At 42.3% G+C, this 19,973-nt stretch overlaps 1 protein-coding gene across 4 annotated transcripts in view; it reads right to left on the reverse strand.

Moving 5' to 3' along the window:
- The window catches only part of RUSC2 (RUN and SH3 domain containing 2), a 48,685-nt gene extending 36,867 nt beyond the window's left edge, over positions 1-11,818 (reverse strand). The window contains exon 1 of one of the 4 annotated variants that reach the window (XM_069963300.1): positions 11,695-11,818. The gene's annotated coding sequence lies outside the window, so the exon portion shown is untranslated. Of the gene's footprint in view, positions 1-817; positions 896-2,951; positions 3,036-11,694 lie in introns of those variants that run through there. The other 3 variants (XM_069963304.1, XM_069963301.1, XM_069963302.1) reach the window with 3 other exon arrangements.
- Between the last annotated feature and the right edge of the window lie 8,155 nt (positions 11,819-19,973).

The following is a 19,973-nucleotide window of genomic DNA, read 5'->3' on the forward strand; positions in this document are numbered from 1 at the left end:
AAAGAAATACGTATAAATTACTAATTTATGTCTCACGAGAAAGTTTACATAATATGACTGTACAATATCATGGTTCATTTAGCTATGGCAATCATTCACACAGTTGTATAGACTCTGCAACCTAAAGCCCCTATTACACGGAGCGATCTCCAGGAGCAAGCGAGCGCCAACCTCTCACTTGCTCCTTGCTCCCCACTCGCTGCCAATGCTATTACACAAGCCGACAGCAAGCGGGTAAGTTAGGGGGGGCTCTGCGGATGATCTAAAGGTAGGAGATAGCCCATAGGCGGTATGCTGCCCATTCTAAAACACAGAGCGGCGGCAGCAGATCGCTGCTATCATTGTCTTTCGTCTTTTAAGTTGAAAGACGTTAAAAGACAACGAAAGCCGACATCGTGCATGATCCAACTACAGCATAACGGTCTAAAATTGTTAGTAAATCAGCCCCATATTGTATGTATACTTATGGCCTCCTAATTTACAATTGTGCTCAATTCTCCACAAAGATGGGACTTTGCAGCCCCAGAACAATGGCATCTTAGCACTTGTGGCACAAAGTAATCACACATAACGGAGACTATGACACATACCACCCAACACACTGCATGGGAAAGGGACAGACCAAGCACAAAAACAATCCACCAGTGTTCTATATAGGTTAATCACTGACGTTTGATAGGAGACTGTTACGCGTCTTGAGAAGGCTCATCTTGCATCTTATCAAGAATTCCCATCCACAGTCATCCTCTAAATGTTAGAGGGTACACCAGTTCATTGCACAATAACATATCATAAAAGAGCTGAAATCCGTATTTACCAATGCATTGTATCCACAACTGCTACATATCATCAGCTTGCTTCATAACTCACCCGTCTTGGGGCGAGAGCCCGGCTGCTCGTGTGACACACATGACAAGTGGAAACAAACTGAAACGCTCAGAATAGATCCTGACAAAAGCAAACAGGAATCTTCTGTCCGGCCCAACGACTGACTAGGAGGGGGGATAGGGGGAGATCCCACAACTGGAGACTAGTAAATACAACCAGCTAACGTATAGACAGAACTGGGAGGAGACCCATCAGCCACATGGTTGTACACAGCTAGGCTACTGGCCAAAATAAGACAAGGAGGAGACAATCCATCATGTCAACTTAGAAGAAGACAGAAAAAGATCTCACATTCACCAAGACGAGAAGATATACACAACTGGACACATGGTTTTACTGACGGGGGAAGCTTGCCCAGCTATTGGGCCTAGTAGCCATTAGGGACCTCCTGCACATAGAAGCAATATACAGCGTGGTGACCCCAGAGGATATTATGTGGAAAATTTAAAAAAAAAGTCTGAATGTACTTGCTGCTAAATGTACTAAGGGTATGTTCACACTGAGGAATAGGTGAGGAATTGAAGAGGAAAGAGGAAAGTGAGAGGTTATTGGAGGAAAGATCAGAAGCAACGTGAGAAAATATTACTTAAGGGCCCTATTCCACCGCACGATTATCGTTTGCATAATCATTAACGATTAACGATCACTCATTTCCATGGAACGATTAGCGATCGTTTTTACTTCGCTATTTCTTCGCTATTGCGTTCGTATCTACTGCGAACGACTGAATGACGTCTTATTCAATGCGAACGATTTGAGAACGTTTTGCGAAATATATAAAAATAGGTCCAGGTCTTAAGCGATTAACGGTCAAGCAATTAACGATTTCTCATTCGGTCGTTAATCGTTAACTGCTATTCAACCGAACGATTACCGTTTAGATTTGAACGATTTAACGATAATCGTCCGGTGGAATAGGGCCCTTACTGTAGAAGTAGTTGATGCTTGGAACAAACTTTCAGCAGATGTGGTAGGTAAATCCACAATAGCAGAATGTAAACCTGCCTGGTATCTATACTAAGATAATAAGAAGGGAAATACTAAAAGAGCAGACTAGATGGACCCAGTGGTCTTTTTCTGCGGACAATCTTCTATGTTTCTATGCTTGAAATTTCCTCTTCTTCAGCTCTGGTGGAATAGCAGCGGAATTCAAGCAGAATTGAGCAAAATGCGAGCGGAAAGTGGAAATTCAAAGCCCCAAAGGCTACTATGGGAGTTTTCTAGCAGAATCCGCCCAAAGAATTGACATGTTAATTCTTTGGGCAGAAAGTGGATCCGCGACGGAACATTCTGCTTGTAAATTCGGCCATGTGAACAACAGAGCAGATATCCCTTTAAACACAATGGGACATTGCTCTTTACATACTTTACAAGCAGAATACACATAAAATTATGCCCATATTCTACTTGGAATTTCTCAATGTGAACAGTACCCTTATAGTGGTTCAGGGTCCCATTGCAGAATTTATTATATGGGGCCACATAGTAACTAGACCCTAAGGCAGAGGCATATATACAAGAGGGGCGATCCCATAGAAAGGATCTATAAAGTCCTGTCATTATCTTACTTCCCAGGGAACCTGTCATCACTTTCATGCTGCCTAAAGCACAATGCATTCGAGCAGTCCTCAATGGCTTCGGCCCTCTCCATCGGCCTTGGCTGATAAATCCCTAGCTATGCCCAGACAGTTCTCTTTAAAAATTCTAAATCAGGGCATTTAAAACCTGCCCCCTGGAGCACCCAAGAACTACCCCAAACACCCAGGAACACCAAGAAAATGCCCAGTTTTTGATTGGAATTGAGTGACTCCTGCCACTTCTGTGTTCTACACATGTTCTCAACCCCCAGTATCAAAGAAGTTGAGCCTAACAAGGCTTAGGTCATCGATCTCTAAGGCCTTGGACCAAAGTTGCTAGATACGTGAACCAGCTAACTATCTTCTTTACTAGACTACAGACTGAGAAAAGAATAGACCCTGTTGTGTACTATAGATATAAACAAACCCACATAGATGGGGTGACAACCATAAAGCTGGGTGAGCAGGGCAAATAAATGTACCCACCTGAGCCAAAGGCTGCGCCATCTCCCCATGAGAAGACTAGGTCTATTCCATGCACAGAGGAGCCGTGATGAATGGTAGGAAGCTAGTGAAGCAATGGGATAGCACTCTGACACCTGGCTATTATATTATACAGGTAAACACATGAGCCATGATGTGACTCATTACAGCCGGTCTAATCACCCGTACAGCTATGTCAGGTAATGTAATACAAGACAACGGTTATGCAATTCATTGCGCAACAAAAATACTTAATAAGTTAAATGAATTAAATATCCCAATATCCAAAGAAAGTTCTGTGCAGCATCTGAACAAGCAGGGAGTGCTTGGACATATCTACTCCCAATTTTGGACCCAGAGCCTGGTTGTGACTTTTTACCCCATATAACGCTATGACCTGAAGGGGGGGGGGGGGGGGGGGGGGCTACTACCAGACCAGAATATTTTACTACCTGCTGCCAGGATCTGGGTGCAGGGCACAAAATGTTGTTCAGTTCTGGCATAACCGTACTACAGACAAATCTCTCACATTTATCTCTATTTTTATTGAGACTACAATTGAGATCTCTATTCATTTAAAGGAAATAATTGTCCAACTGATTTTTCCATTCAATGAACTGTAGATTTATTGTGTCTGGTGTCTCCTCCAATAAATAACCCTCTCCAGAGCCCTGTATCTATAGATTGTCAGATAGATATCCCATACAAAGTATTTCCTATAGCCACATATCCAGTCAAGGATAAACTTTTCACTAGTTCTTAGAGCTGGATAAGACCCAGTACAGCAGAAAACTGCAACAAATAGCATCAATATAGAATTACATTGATTTTTTATTCTCTTTAAACTCTCCTGGGTCCACTGTCACCCCCTATCTAGTTATCTAGTTGTGTGCTGTGCATGAGCAGCCAAGGGAATGGGGGAATGGAAGTGACAAATGCTTGCCATGCAATTTTTGTAGTAGTTGTAATATAATACTGCCCTCTGTGTATAATATATACATATTATAATACTGCCTCCTATGTACAAGAATATAACTACTATAATACTGCTCCTATATACAAGAATATAACTACTATAATACTGCTCCTATATACAAGAATATAACTACTATAATACTGCTCCTATATACAAGGATATAACTACTATAATACTGCTCCTATATACAAGGATATAACTACTATAATACTGCTCCTATATACAGGAATATAACTACTATAATATAGTACTGGAGATGCAGATGCCGGCACTGTCTGAACACTGGCTCTACTGACGCCGCGCACAGGTGCTATACATAAGGTGTCCTGACCACACGGATCAAAAATAGTGGTGCTCTGACAGAGCAAAGGGGGTACAGTACAGTAGTAAAGAATAAAGTCCAAGCACTCACAAAGTGAGTGCTTGGACTTTATTCTTTACTACTATAACTACTATAATACTGCTCCCTATATACAAGAATATAACTACTATAATACTGCTCCTATATGCAAGAATATACTGTATAACTACTATAATACTGCCTCCTATATACAAGAATATAACTACTATAATACTGCTCCCTATATACAAGAATATAACTACTATAATACTGCTCCTATATACAAGAATATAACTACTATAATACTGCTCCTATATACAGGAATATATCTACTATAATACTGCTCCTATATACAAGAATATAACTACTATAATACTGCCCCTATATACAAGAATATAACTACTATAATACTGCTCCTATATACAAGAATATAACTACTATAATAGTCCAATAAGAAAAAGAGCTAGCACTCACCATCTGCTGTGAAACGTATTCCAGTTTATTCGGGGTTCACTTCAGCATGAAACGGGGGAGGGAGGTAGAGGCAGGTGCGTCGGGCGACAGGCTGTTTCACGTGCGCGCAGGCACGTTTCGTCAGGCCCACAGACGTCACTGCCGGGGGAGGGTCATGTATAAATAGGTAACAACAATAAGTGCAAATGTTAAAAGACAATTAAAAACAGTTGTTACAAAAAAGATCCGAAGTCATTGCGTTCGTTTAAACCTAGGGGTCCTGTAGCGTGCAATCTACTTATCCAAATCGACTCCCTTTGGAGTAAACGCTGGTGGCGATCTCCGCCCTCTTTATTACAAAACACTCGTTCCAGACCTAGGAACTGTAGTACCTTGGCGTCACCGCCGTGCGCCTCCCTTACGTGGGAAATTAACCTGGGTACCCCCTTGCCCGTCTTGATGGAGTAACAATGCTCCTTATATCGGGTATTGAGGGCCCTCTTCGTTTTCCCAACGTAAAAACGTCCACACGGACAAAAAATAGAGTATACCACAAAGGTGCTTTTGCATGTAATAAATTCATTAACGAAGCACTCTTTGCCATTTAGGCGAACAACAGATGCGGGGTGCATGCGACAACAGTACGCGCACTGCCCGCATCTCCTGTTACCTTTAATAGTGTTTTTATTAAGCCAGTTCTTTTGAGGGGCTGTACCAACACTAGAGGGAGCTTTCTTTTTTAATATATCTCCTAGAGTGTTATTTTTACGGTATGTAACGATGGGTTTAAGGGATGCTACTCCATTGAGATCGGGGTCATCTTCAATGTAATGCCAATGTTTTCTGATGCTATCATTAATGTGTTTATTAATATTTGTATTTTGGAAAGAGAAAGCAAATCTTTTTAGTCTCGAGCGAGGGTTCTTTTTACTCTTTAGTAACTGTAAACGATCTTTGCAGGATACTTTCTCTATAGCTCTGGTGACTAACTCTTGAGGGTATTGTCTCTCAATGAATCTATCAGCTAACTCAGTGGCTTGTTGTGTGAAAAGATGCTCTGTATTATTAATTCTTTTGAGTCTCAGGAACTGGCTGTATGGAATGCTATTTTTGACCTGTTGTGGATGAGAACTGTGGTAATGCAAAATAGAATTGGTAGCCTGCGGTTTTCTGAAGACAGAGGTGATCAGTTCATCACCTGATATATCGACTAGCACATCTAAGAACTCAATAGTCTTCCCTCCAAACTTGCTAGTGAAAACCATATTCACATTATTTGTATCATTAAGGTAGGTAATGAACCCATTAAATTGTTCTTCAGACCCCTCCCAGATGATAAAGACGTCATCGACGTACCTAAAATAATTCTTAATGTGTGAGATAAAAGGGTTACTGTTGTGAAAAACAATGTTCATCTCCATGAAAGCAAGAAAAAGATTTGCATAGGTGCATGATACGGGCGTACCCATCGCGGTACCAGTGTTTTGCCCGTACCATGCACCCTCAAAAGTAAAAAAGTTATTATTGAGAATAAACAAAAGAGCTTCCTTAACAAAATCTCTAAGAGGTAGTGGGTGATTGGTGCGCTCGAGGATACGATCGATTGCCTCCACACCCGCATCATGAGGGATGCGGGTGTAGAGGCTCTCGACGTCCACCGATGCCAAAAAACAACCAGGACCAAAATAACTATCTTTGAGAGCTAACAAAAAATCATTGGTATCTTTTAAATAGGAGGGGAAACCATCTAGGAGGGGTCTGAGCAACCAATCCAGGTATTGAGAGACCCCCTCAGTGGCCGATCCGATGGCGGATACAATAGGGCGACCGGGGGGTCTCTCAAGACTTTTATGTACCTTTGGAAGACAGTACCATTTAGGTACTCTAGGTGACTCTATAAGCAATTTTTCAGCCACTTTATCTGATATGGCCCCTTTCCGTACATGTGTGTTCAACAATGATCTTAGCTTTTCAACAATTTTTTTAGTCGGGTCCTGGGTGACTAAGGAGTACACTCGTCTGTCATCGAGCTGGCGGTGGGCTTCTTCACTGTAATAAGCGGTGGACATAACTACCGTGGCGCCCCCCTTGTCGGCCTTAGTGCACCCCGCATCTGTTGTTCGCCTAAATGGCAAAGAGTGCTTCGTTAATGAATTTATTACATGCAAAAGCACCTTTGTGGTATACTCTATTTTTTGTCCGTGTGGACGTTTTTACGTTGGGAAAACGAAGAGGGCCCTCAATACCCGATATAAGGAGCATTGTTACTCCATCAAGACGGGCAAGGGGGTACCCAGGTTAATTTCCCACGTAAGGGAGGCGCACGGCGGTGACGCCAAGGTACTACAGTTCCTAGGTCTGGAACGAGTGTTTTGTAATAAAGAGGGCGGAGATCGCCACCAGCGTTTACTCCAAAGGGAGTCGATTTGGATAAGTAGATTGCACGCTACAGGACCCCTAGGTTTAAACGAACGCAATGACTTCGGATCTTTTTTGTAACAACTGTTTTTAATTGTCTTTTAACATTTGCACTTATTGTTGTTACCTATTTATACATGACCCTCCCCCGGCAGTGACGTCTGTGGGCCTGACGAAACGTGCCTGCGCGCACGTGAAACAGCCTGTCGCCCGACGCACCTGCCTCTACCTCCCTCCCCCGTTTCATGCTGAAGTGAACCCCGAATAAACTGGAATACGTTTCACAGCAGATGGTGAGTGCTAGCTCTTTTTCTTATTGGACTATATTGGATTGGCTCTCACTATAGCTATATGCACCACCTAGCTGTTTATCCACACGCCTATACATCCTCTACTCTAAAGTCCTGATCCAGAGGGTCTATTTAGCCTTATATGCGCTTTAGTGCTCGCTCCTATTTTTCTTCTGGTTTACGCATAACTACTATAATACTGCCCCTATATACAGGAATATAACTACTATAATACTGCTCCTATATACAAGAATATAACTACTATAATACTGCTCCTATATACAGGAATATAACTACTATAATACTGCTCCTATATACAAGAATATAACTACTATAATACTGCTCCTATATACAAGAATATAACTACTATAATACTGCTCCCTATATACAAGAATATAACTACTATAATACTGCTCCTATATACAAGAATATAACTACTATAATACTGCCCCCCTATATACAAGAATATAACTACTATAATACTGCTCCTATATACAAGAATATAACTACTATAATACTGCTCCTATATACAAGAGTATAACTGCTATAATACTGCTCCCTATATACAAGAATATAACTACTATAATACTGCTCCTATATACAAGAATATAACTACCATAATAAAAATAATAATTATTATCTATTTATATATTTCTATGTAATTTATACATTTATTTAAGTATATTACAGGAATCCACTGATGGAAATACTGAGACTTCTGCAAGTTCCTCATAAATGATATCATCATCTCTGTCCGTAATAAAATCCAGTATATACAATATGGTATGTCTAGAATATTCCGCTGTTATGTCTGCCGAGGAGCTATATTTACCATGAAGGGACTTTTGTGTAAACAGATGAAGGTCTTACTCCAATTCCAATTCCAGATTCTGATGTCTACCCTGTTTCTCCAAAAATAAGTCTGACTTTGCAGGGATTAGGCTTAAAATTATGAGCAATACTCCAAAAATAATATAAAACCCTGTCTTATTTTTGAAAAGATGCGGTATCATTTCTGGTGAACGCACTGAACCCCTCCCCCCTGTGTAGTTTATATCTGAAATTGCAGATTATGGTGCAGATCTGCAGTGTTTCTGCTAAAAAAGCCGCAACACTGCGCATTTATTGCACGTTACCTTCCCTGTTAAGGTCAATGGGGAAAATCCCCAGTAAATCCATAGCAGATATTCAATAAGAATTGACATGCTGCAGTATTAAATTCTGCATGTCAGGAAGGTGCTAAATGCAATACTTAGGCCACGCTGCCACATACTGTACCTGGGAATGCATGCAGAACAAAGCCATGACGTGCATGGGAAATGCAAGCGATCCTACTGGTGACCTCATGGCAGCATGGTTTTGGCCGCAAGTGGCCTCATGTAAGAGTGGGTTCACACTATGGAATCCATGCGGATAAGTTCCGTCCAATTCCGTTGCTCGTACCCGCTCGTGGCGGCACCCATCTCCACCCATTCCATAGACACCATTCTATTGGCGGGCAAATTCCGCTGTCCGACAAAAGAATTGGCATGTCAATTCTTTCAGTGGACGGCGAAATCGGCCCGGCCATAGAATGGTGTCTATGGGACAGGTGGAGATGCGCACCGTCGCGAGCGGGTACGAGCAACGGAATCCGACGGAACTTATCCGCGCGGATTCTGTAGTGTGAACCCACCCTTAGAATGCAGCCTTAAAGGGATACTTCCACCTCTACTAATATAGTTAAACTTAATTAAAGGGGTTATCCAGCGCTACAAAAACATGGCCACTTTTCCTCCTACTGTTGTCTCCAGTTCAGGTGCGGTTTGCAATTAAGCTCCACTTACTTCAATGGAACTGAGTTTCAAAACCCCACCCAAACTGGAGACAAGAGTAGGGGGAAAGTGGCCATGTTTTTGTAGCGCTGGATAACCCCTTTAAGCAATTAAGCTCCATTCACTTCAATGGAACTGAGCAGTAAAACCCCGCCCAAGCTGGAGACAAGAGTGGGGCTGTCTCCGGAAGAAAGTAGCCATGTTTATGTAGCGCTGGCTAACCCCTTTAATAAAAGTGAAGCTTCACTTAGGGGTATTAAGGGGTATTCTATGTGGGTCACATGCTGTACCCATGGCTCTATTCAAACCAAAGAAGCTGGGACCGATATGGAGATTGCCATGGGGTACAGAGGTTGGACCCCCCACAATCTCTTGGTTTTAAATTGGAATACCCCTTTAATGTACTTGTAAGGGAGTCCAGTAACATATCGGTGTCTTTCTGGTCACCATGTTCGGCTTTTAACAGTTGTATACCACTATAAAGGTTAAAGGGGAGAGTTATCAAACCCTGTATGGGGGAGCGGTTGCCCATAGCAACCAATCAGATTCCAGCATTCATTTTTCAGAGGCCTTTTTGAAAATGAAAGCTGGATTCTGATTGGTTGCTATTGGCAACTGCTCCGTTGCTCCTCTGAACAAGTTGTAAGGAAATCCCTATAATGGTTCTGACTTCCTTACAAGTTGGTATTGTATGTGGGTGGGTGAAATCAACCTTCATTATTGGAAATCGTCTTCTTTGCTTATTTTGTGAGTTTCATTACTCAATGTATTTTCCCCAAACAATCCAATAATCTTAGGCCCAATATCGCACACACTTGGTATTCTGCCACCGAACAAGAGCAAAAGCCCAATGTCCTGGGGCCACATTAGAGATCCTGGAATAAGTTGCTCCTGTCTTGTGTCATCCAGGGTGGAGTACGGCCATAATCATCTTACCATACACTAGGAATGAAATATTCATTAGATACATGAGACGCCGATGATCATGTGACCCCGGCTGCGCGATAACACCAGGCCTAACGCTGCCTCATAAATACAGGCAATGAGGGCAAACATAGGGTTAATTTAAAGTGAATCACACAGTGATCCTGTGTACAGAATAGATAGATAATAGATAGATAGATAGATAGATAGATAGATAGATAGATAGATAGATAGGAGATAGATAGATAGATAGATAGATAGATAGATAGATAGATAGATAGGAGATAGATAGATAGATAGATAGATAGATAGATAGATAGATAGATAGGACATAGATAGATAATAGATAGATACTTAGATACATAGATAGACAGATAGATAGATAGATAGATAGATAGATAGATAGAAGATAGACAGACAGACAGATAGATAGATAGATAGATAGATAGATAGATAGATAGATAGATAGATAGGAGATAGATAGAAGATAGATAGATAGAAGATAGATAGATAGATAGATAGATAGATAGATAGATAGATAGATAGATAGAAGATAGATAGATAGAATATAGATAGATAGAAGATAGAAAGATAGATAGATAGATAGATAGATAGATAGATAGATAGATAGGAGATAGATAGATAATAGATAGATAGAAGATAGATAGATAGATAGATAGATGATAGATAGATAGATAGATAGATAGATAGATAGATAGATAGATAGAACATAGATAGATAATAGATAGATACTTAGATACATAGATAGACAGATAGATAGATAGATAGATAGATAGATAGATAGATAGATAGATAGAAGATAGATAGATAGATAGATAGATAGATAGATAGATAGATAGGACATAGATAGATCTCGGCCTCTGTATATAAGGGAAGGATATTTACCGATCATAGATACATATGCGCCATATAAATACAGACAGATAAATAGATACAGACAGATAGATATGTAGATGTAAACATGAAATGGATAGCTATATAGATTGCTGGCTCTCGGCCTTTGTGTATACAGTTGGACGTTCACCGTATATACACAAGCAACGTAAACATAAAAAATCCCCACGCAGCATATAGAGGCCTATGCGTCCATAGAATATAGCGAGTACTGTACAGCGCCAAGGGCAGCATCCTCACTCTATAGACAATGACAACACAAGCCCAGCAGCTGTGGGGTGAAATATAAGGATGCACATACACATACAGCCGTATACCCCACATATATTCACCACACAAAATGCCTATTCACAGGCGTATACCCCTAGGTACCCCATAGTATAAGATGCACATTGCAGGCATAGATCCATTTCGCCGCCGCACAAGGTGACACAGAGGCAGCGGCGTTGCACATAATTGCACACACAATGGAGACAGACACACACACCCAGCGCAGCCATGAAAGAGCCTATTATGGGGATGACAGCTGAGCCCTATAGCCAGCTGCCTGGATACAAGGACACAGGGGGGACAGCTCCCCGACCACCATCCCTCCAGCTCCGCCACCGACACTCACCCAGCAGCACACAGCTCTGCTCTTCCTAACATGGCTCCTCGTATGTGTGCATCACATTCCTGGCAGCGCTCGCACCATCCCACCATCCACAGCCCTGCCAGTGCAGCTGGGCTGACGTCAGCACTGCCTCTGCCCAGAGAGAGGCGCCACTCACTGGAGGTCCAGGGGAGAGGAGGGAGAAGCTGCAAGGTAGCAAGGATGCAGAGGCACAGGATAGGCAGAGGAGGAGGATGGAGGAAGGGGGGGGGGGGGGGGGGGGTGGGGAAGGATGGGTTAACCCCTTCCCTGACAGATGTCAGATCCACCCAACACTGACTCTAGCATAAGGACCATCTCATGCTGGAGACTGTGTTCTGTATGATAGCAGGCGGCGTGCATCATGGAGGTGACAGCTCTCTACACAGGATCAATGACGGGAGATGGCAGGCATTACTCTTATGTAATATGGGATCATTCCACGTATTATTCATGGCCCCAGGAGCTGACACTCTAAGGGTTCTATTACACGTTAACGATTAACGACTAATGGTCGCAAACGAGATTTTTTATCGTTAACCTGAAATCGTTCACCATAGTACACAGAACAATGGTCGTTAGATACGATTGTTAATGCGATCGTTATTGCGATCGTTATGCTGCGTTTACACGGAACGATTATCGTGCGAATTTGCGCGATAACGATCGAATTCGAACGATAATCGTACGTGTAAAGGCAGCGAACGATCAAACGACGAGCGAGAAATCGTTCATTTTGATCTTTGAACATGTTCTCAAATCGTCGTTGATCGTTCGCAGATAGTTCCGTGTGAACAGTCAATCGCCGATTTAACCAATGTGTGAGATAGGCTTAAGGGATCGCAAAACGAATTTTCCGTACGATATGTCGTACTGTCTAAACGCTGATCGTTATGAAAAAAAACGTTACTCCGACATCGTTAATTGTACAATCGGGCCAATTATCGTTTTGTGTAAACGCAGCATTACTACGATCGTTTATTCCTTCTGATCCCAGCAAAACAATGGACAAAGCGCAATTACGCTGACCGATCAGTGAACAAATGCGGAACTTGAGCGAACGAATGTGGAATTACAGCGAACGATTAACAATAATTTTAGGTTCAGATCTAAATCAACGATCAACGACATATGAACGATTTTTCGATCGTTGCCTGCAATTACACAGAACAATTACCGTTTAAATTCAAACGTTTTAACGATTTTTCGCACGATAATCGTCCAGTGTAATAGGGCCCTTAATCCTCAAACTATTAAGCAGAACCTATAAGGACTGTATGGCGGATGGTTAGATACATTGGGAGATGTGGTGCCGTGTGATTGTCTTAGACTGCGCAGCACAAGGCTCAATGATAGGCTTAGATACACAGCATTAACAGATCATAGCTCTCAGGATAAGATTAGATACACTGGATCAACCTCACATCAGGCTTAGATACAGTACTTCGGCAGACAGTAAACACCATAGGCTTATTTATAGTGGATCAACGGCGAATCAGGCTTAGATACACTCGGTCAACAGACAACATGACACAGGATTGGCTTAGATACATTTGTTCAATGGACAGGATCACACAGGATTGGCTTAGATAGATTTCTTCAATGACAACATGACACAGGATTGGCTTAGATACATTTGTTCAAAGGACATAACACCGGATTAGTTTAGATACATTTGTTTAACGGACATTACACAGGATTGGCTTAGATACATTTATTCAACAGACAACATCACAAAGGACTGGCTTAGATATATTTGTTCAACGGACAACATCACACAGGATTGGCTTAGATACATTTGTTCAACGGACAACATCACACATGACTGGCTTAGATACATTTGTTCAATGGACAACATCACAAAGGACTGGCTTAGATACATTTGTTCAACGGACAACATCACACATGACTGGCTTAGATACATTTGATCAATAGACAACATTACACAGGATTGGCTTAGATACCTTTGATCAACAGACAACATCACACAGGATTGGCTTAGATACATTTCATCAACAGACAACATCACACAGGATTGGCTTAGATACATTTCATCAACAGACATGACACAGGATTTGCTTAGATATATTTCAACAACAGACAACATGACACAGGATTGGCTTAGATACATTTGATCAACAGACAGCATCACACAGGATTGGCTTAGATACATTTGATCAACAGACAACATCACACAGAATTGGCTTAGATACATTTCATCAACAGACAACATCACACAGGATTGGCTTAGATACATTTGATTAACAGACAACATGACAGGATTGGCTTAGATACATTTGTTCAACAGACAACATCACACAGGACTGGCTTAGATACATCTGTTCAATGGACAACATCACACAGAATTGGCTTAGATGTAGCAGTTCAGCAGACACTATCACATACCTATATATCACTCATATGAGGCTGAACTCTGAATAGGCAGTATCACACATGAGTGGCTTAGATACAGCTGAAAAGCAGACAGTATAACACATCAAAGGTTTAGTTACAGTGGATCGGCAGACAACATTACACAGGACAGGCTTAGATACAGCAGGTTAAGAGAAATATACATGATAAGTTTGGGTACACGAGTATGGAAGACAGCGCAATGCGTACTCAGTAGATGGTATCACACATGATAAGATTAGATACATCTGTTTCACACATATTGGGGTGGAATAGATCTGGCATATAGTATCACATATAATAGTCTTAGATACAGCGGCTCACCAGAAGATATCACTCCTAAAAAGCATTACCCAACATATGCTTAGATACACGGCCCAGTACATAGAATAACATATGATATGCTTAGGTATACCAAGCTCAGTAGACAGTGTCACATATGATAGGACTAGATACAACAGCTCAGCAGTTTGTATGACACCAAACAGGATTAGATACATCAGCTTAGCGGTTTCACACATGATAGGGTTAGATACACTCAGCAGACAGAATGATACATGATAAGCTAAGATACACAAGCTCAGTAAGCAGTATCACATATGAGAGACATAGATACACTGTATCAGCACAAATGAAAGGCTTAGATACAGCAGATCAGCAACACAGTATCACACATTCTAGTCTTAGATACACCAGCTTAGCAGACAGTATAACATGTGACAGCACTCGCTCAGAATGACATCACTAGCTGCGATTCCTGCGGGTACTATTTATTGGACACCATTTTGCTATGATAATGAACACAAAGATTTGCTGGTACTTGCTGTTATCCTGGGTATGGTGCCAAGACATATGACCCATGATGCCCTGCAGCAGGTTACAGACATGGCAGCCTATGATGTACTTTAAAGGGGTACTCCGGCGAAAATCTTTTTCCTTTAAATCTACTGTTGTCAGAAAGTTATATAGATTTGTAATTTAGTTCTATTTAAAAAACAGCCGTCTTCCAGTACTTATCAGCTGCTGTATGTCCTGCAAGATGCTCGGCCATGTAACAGAACGGCCAGTGTGGAGTGGGAACATATGTGTGCGCCTGCATCCCAATTCACCATAGCACACAATGGGAAGTGCGTCCGGAGCCGCACTCTCCATTACTGAACAGTCAGTGGTGTGTGGCCTCTATTCAATGAATAACGGCTTCACAAAACTGACATGTCAGTTTTTACTGCGGCTGTTAGGGATCCCGGACGGAGCGTATACTATGTGTATACACTCTGGCCGGGATTGCCTCTGACTGTAACGCAACGTAAAATTTTCTATTAATCACAGCCATGTTACAACAGCTGCCATTAATAGAAATTTTACGTTTTCTTCTATTTAAAAATCTCTAGTCTTCCAGTACTTATCAGCTGCTGCATGTCCTGCAAGAAGTGGTGTATTCTCTTCAGCCTGACACAGTGCTCTCTGCTGCCACCTCTGTCCATGATAGGAACTGTCCAGAGCAGCAGCAAATCCTCATAGAAAACCTCTCCTGCACTTGACAGTTCCTGACATGGACAGAGGTGGCAGCAGAGAGCATAGTGGGGATCAATGGCTGTGAAGCTACACATGGGGATCCATCACTTAGCCCCAATGTCCACATATCCTGACAGATCGCTGCTTCATGGTGGACGCCTCAGTCACACAGTGTTCCCAGTACAGGATGGGAGGGTTTTCCTGGCAGCTTCCGAAACATTCCACAAAACATTCCTGGCATGTGGATATCTGCGGACGTCAGAGAAGAACGGAATTCAAGAAATTTCTCACCAAAACACAAGGCCCCAGCATAGGCAGCGCTGTATGTGGTAACAGCTGGGCAGAGGATAGAGACGTCACAGGGGTCCAGATCAGAGACTTCAGTGACAGAACATAGAATGATATAATACATGATGTAGTAGTGGGACTGAGTGAGATTGCTCTGATAAACCAGGGGGATGATACTGTACATGCTAGCTGGGAGTAGTAGTCCCTTGTACCCAAACTATCTTTTTCAGTGATGCAAAGTGTAGGAATGAGACCTCCGGACACTAGGATTACATGAACAAATGAGTGAAATGTTACAGACTTAAAGTGACTCTGTACCCACAACCTGCCCCCCCCCCCCCCCCCCAAACCACTTGTACCTTCGGATAGCAGTTTTAAATACAAGTTCTCTCCGGGGGTCCATTCCGCAGGTGATGCAGTTATTGTCCTAAAAAAAAACTTGTAAACTTCTAGGCCTGCCCTAGGCCTGCACCGCCCCTCCTCACCATTAGGAATGCCCCAAGCAGGATTTCTCCTAAACATCACGTGTCTGAAAACTGCACATGTGCTGGATCGTTGAGACACATTGCAGTGTTCAGACAAGTGATGAATAGGAGAAATCCAGGCTGGCGCATTCTGAATGATGAAGAGCAAAAAAGAGAGCCTTATTTAAGAGTCTCAAAACACAGGACTAGCCAGATATCCCTCCGGGAAGGTCCCAGCCACGGAGGGGCTCCTGTAGAGAAACCACCTTATTAAGTGGCCCTATAAGTCAATGTAATGACAAGGGAGAAACTAAGGCCAGATAACCATCCACATACAGCTGTTTCGAGGTGTTGCCCCTCATCAGTGTGGAGCAGGATTCTGGCTAAGTGGGAGCAATGCCTAGTAGAGCCATAAGAGAAACAGATCGCTGATCTCAGGGAGACCAGCCAAACAATAACACTGCCGGCTGCTGGTTATCATTAGAAATGCCCCTAGTACATTTTTTCCATGCTGAACATTGCACAAGTGCCTTCTTTTGCATATTCATGTTTCCCAGGGGGCAATGCACCTAGGACTTCACTGCATTGAGCGCTTTCACTAGCAGCCGGCAGTGTTATCGTTTGGCTGGTCTCCCTTAGATCAGTGATCCGTCTCTTCTATCGACAACAGTAGACCCCTTTAAGTCTATAAATCTATTTGTTTTGCAGGCTATATCATAGCTTTTATAAAGAATTCTTTTAGGTACATAATAGGTTAGCATTTCATTTGTGTGTTTTTTTTGTAATTACAAGAATGGAATTGTACATTTTTTATTCATTAAGAAACTTTATTATAAGGGCCAATACGTACAGTATATGATACAGTGTATTACTATTCATTGTCTTTTATGAAAAAAAGATGATTTCCTACAAAAAAAATTATTATATTTTTTGTCCTGCAGGGTAACAGGTTGGATGGCCAACATTAGAGTTTTAGTCCGATCTCAGCCCTTGGCAACGGCCCTGGGCAGAGACTGAGTGAACTGTCCCTCTACACTGCAAAGGGCCAATGCAGATGTGCAGCAGTACAGGCAGCCCACAGACTGGTAAAGTGTGCGGCCCACTGGGCATTAGCCCGGTTTTCCAGATTGCCAGTCCGGGCCTGCTGGTGCGAGAGGAGAGAGGACATTAGAGAAGCAAAGCAAATTTACGGCCAATATGGACAGAATGAATTTGCCTCCAGGTACAACTACACAATGCATGCTATACTATACTATATCATATAATTTACCCTATTGGCATAATAATACAAACTCCACACGGGCTAAATCGGTTACCGCCGTATATCTAATATAAAGAGGTTCTTCAGATGTGATTATAAATAATGGCCTTAAATATTATCAGTAAAAGGCTCTGTAGGTTATAATACGGTGACTATTGTATCACAGAACAAGGAGCAGCCATGGGGGGAGGGGACAGGCTCCTATCATAGCCGCTCACTCAGATCTATATCCATTAGGCTGCAGTAAGAAGAAGCTATTAGCGCCCCTCCCCTCCACCTTACATTTTAGCAGGGAGAGCAGCTTCTTCTCCCCGGGGCTGGATCTGTCTTATCAATTTATATGACATTAATCACCGGACAGCGGATACAGATCTGAGGTCAAATGGCGGACCCTCCGGTCCAAGAGACACAGAGTATTTCCACGTGCCAGAAAAACTCAGGGATATTGACAGATAAAACACAAGTTTAAAGAGGCACTTCTGCAAAAAAAGTAGTACTTATCAGCTGCTGTGTGTCCTGCAGGAAGTGTTGTATTCTCTCCAGTCTGACACAGCGCTCTCTGCTGCCACCTCTGTCCATGTCAGGAACTGTCCAGAGCAGGAGAGGTTTTTTATGGGGATTTGCTGATGCTCTGGACAGTTCCTGACAAGGACAGAGGTGGCAGCAGAGAGCACTGTGTCAGACTAAAAAGAATACACCACTTCCTGCAGGACATACAGCAGATGAAAAGTACTGGAAGACTGGGGATTTTAAAATAGAAGTAATTTACATATATATATATATATATATATATATATATATATATAATTTTCTGAAACTGATTGATTTGAAAGAAAAAAAACAACCTTTAAATCAATGTTATACATATGGCCACTAGGTGTCTTTCTTCCTGACAAACTGTGCTCAATGCTCCCTTCAGATGTTTGGTCATTTCTCTGTTCAAAAAAAAAAAGAGAGAGACTGAACACAGGAAGTCCATTCAGTAGCAGAGAATCCTGGGGGTGCTTGCATTGTATGGTCAGCTCTCCTGACACACAGAGCCAGAACCTCTGCAACCATAAAGTCACATTATACTGTCTGAATTGTTGCATTTGTGGTATCCCACCACTGTGGTTCTCTTTCTTTTCTTTTTGTGTCTCACACACCTGTCCAAAAAGCTCTTTCGTCGGCTTAAGTGGTGCTGGAGTGTTCAGAAGTTATTTTATTGTTCAACACTAGATGTCAGTGTTGTATATGTCTGAGTATTGCACAGCTGGAGTTGCTAATGGGTTAATGTTATTTCTGTACCACATGGTTCTGTACACCAATGAGAGTTGTTGTTCCCTTCTACCTATCTCTATCCTCCTTTCTTCTTACACCCCCTTCTCCACCACTCACAGGAGCTGTTGCATACACCCTGTAGGAAGTTGTCACATGGGGAGAGAAAGTGTAGATGCACACTTAGTCAGTTTCTCTTTGATTCTCAGTGGAGCAAGACACACAGATAAGGCCTCCCTGCTGAGCTTAGTCAGGTTCCCTGTCCAGGACAGACCAGCTGTAGTGTACAGACACGTATGGAGAACACAGAGACTGTCTTCTTTCTAGCAACACTTATCCTCAAGATGCAGTGCTAAAGACTTTAAAGTGTCACTGTCATTTAAATTTTTTTTGTAGAAATCAATAGTACAGGCAATTTTAAGAAACTTTTTTAGCCAAAAAATGCATTTTTGTCATGAAAAAGAAGTTTGAAGCTTCCCCCCCCTGTCTTTATTGTTGTCTATGGAGAGGGGAGGGGTGAAGGGACAAAGAGTTAATTTACAGCTACATCACCGGCTATCTCCTCTTACTATTGATTTCTGCAAAAAAAAATAAAAAATGTAACAACAGTGACACTTTAAGAGAGGACAAACCAGGGATTACCCCAACCCACGCCATAAACATCTTAAGTGCAGGACAGTATCCTAAAAGCTAGAAGAACTGATCCGGATAGAGCAAAGCTGTGCCTACGTACTCCAGGGGCAGATTAACTTTACCATAGGCCCCGGGCTGTTCACCAAGCCTGGGCCCACCCCACTGTAACTGTGGCAGCTCTAGTGTGGTGTTCATAGTACAGGATAGATAATGTCATGATGCCCTGATTTGTGCATAATAACTGTAAAGAAGCAGCAATTTTTGCAAAACTGTAGCCAGGAGACAATACACCACTGACAGTACAAGTGTGTTTGGGTGGCCATGGGCCCCCGGGAGCTCAGGGCCCCGGGCTACGCCCGAAACGGACCTCTTATAATCCGCTACTGACGTACTCTGTCTCGCAACGCAGGTGACACCGGATAACTTCGGACACA

This window comes from Dendropsophus ebraccatus, chromosome 3 (assembly GCF_027789765.1).
Source record: "Dendropsophus ebraccatus isolate aDenEbr1 chromosome 3, aDenEbr1.pat, whole genome shotgun sequence".
NCBI lineage: Eukaryota > Metazoa > Chordata > Amphibia > Anura > Hylidae > Dendropsophus > Dendropsophus ebraccatus.